Source organism: Propithecus coquereli, unplaced genomic scaffold, assembly GCF_000956105.1.
Source record: "Propithecus coquereli isolate 6110/MARCELLA unplaced genomic scaffold, Pcoq_1.0 Scaffold430, whole genome shotgun sequence".
NCBI lineage: Eukaryota > Metazoa > Chordata > Mammalia > Primates > Indriidae > Propithecus > Propithecus coquereli.
In genome coordinates, this window is record NW_012150064.1 from 98,208 (window position 1) to 98,843 (window position 636).

Below are 636 nucleotides of genomic sequence, written 5' to 3' on the forward strand. Positions count from 1 at the left end.
CAAAAAACATATGAAAAAATGCTCCACATCTCTAATCATCAGGGAAATGCAAATCAAAACCACAATGAGATATCACTTATCTCCAGTGAGACTAGCCTTCATCAAAAAGTCCCAAAACAATAAATGTTGGCATGGATGCGGAGAGACAGGAACACTCATACACTGCTGGTGGGACTGCAAACTAGTGCAACCTCTTTGGAAAGCAATATGGAGATACCTTAAAGAGATACAATTAGAAGTACCATTTGATCCAGCAATCCCATTACTGGGCATGTACCCAAAAGAATAAATGATACTGTATAAGAAAGACACCTGCACCCGAATGTTTATAGCAGCACAATTCATAATTGCAAAGATATGGAAGCAACCCAAGTGTCCACCAATATGTGAGTGGATTAATAAAATTTGGTATATGTATACCGTGGAGTACTATTCAGCTTGAAGGAACAATGGTGATATAGCACCTCTTGTATACTCCCGGATAGAGCTGGAACACATTCTACTAAGTGAGGTATCACAAGAATGGAAAGACAAGCACCACATGTACTCAGCATCAAATTGGTATTAACTGATCAACACATAAGTGCACATATAAGACTAACATCTATTGGATGTTGGGCAGGGGGGAGGGGGAGG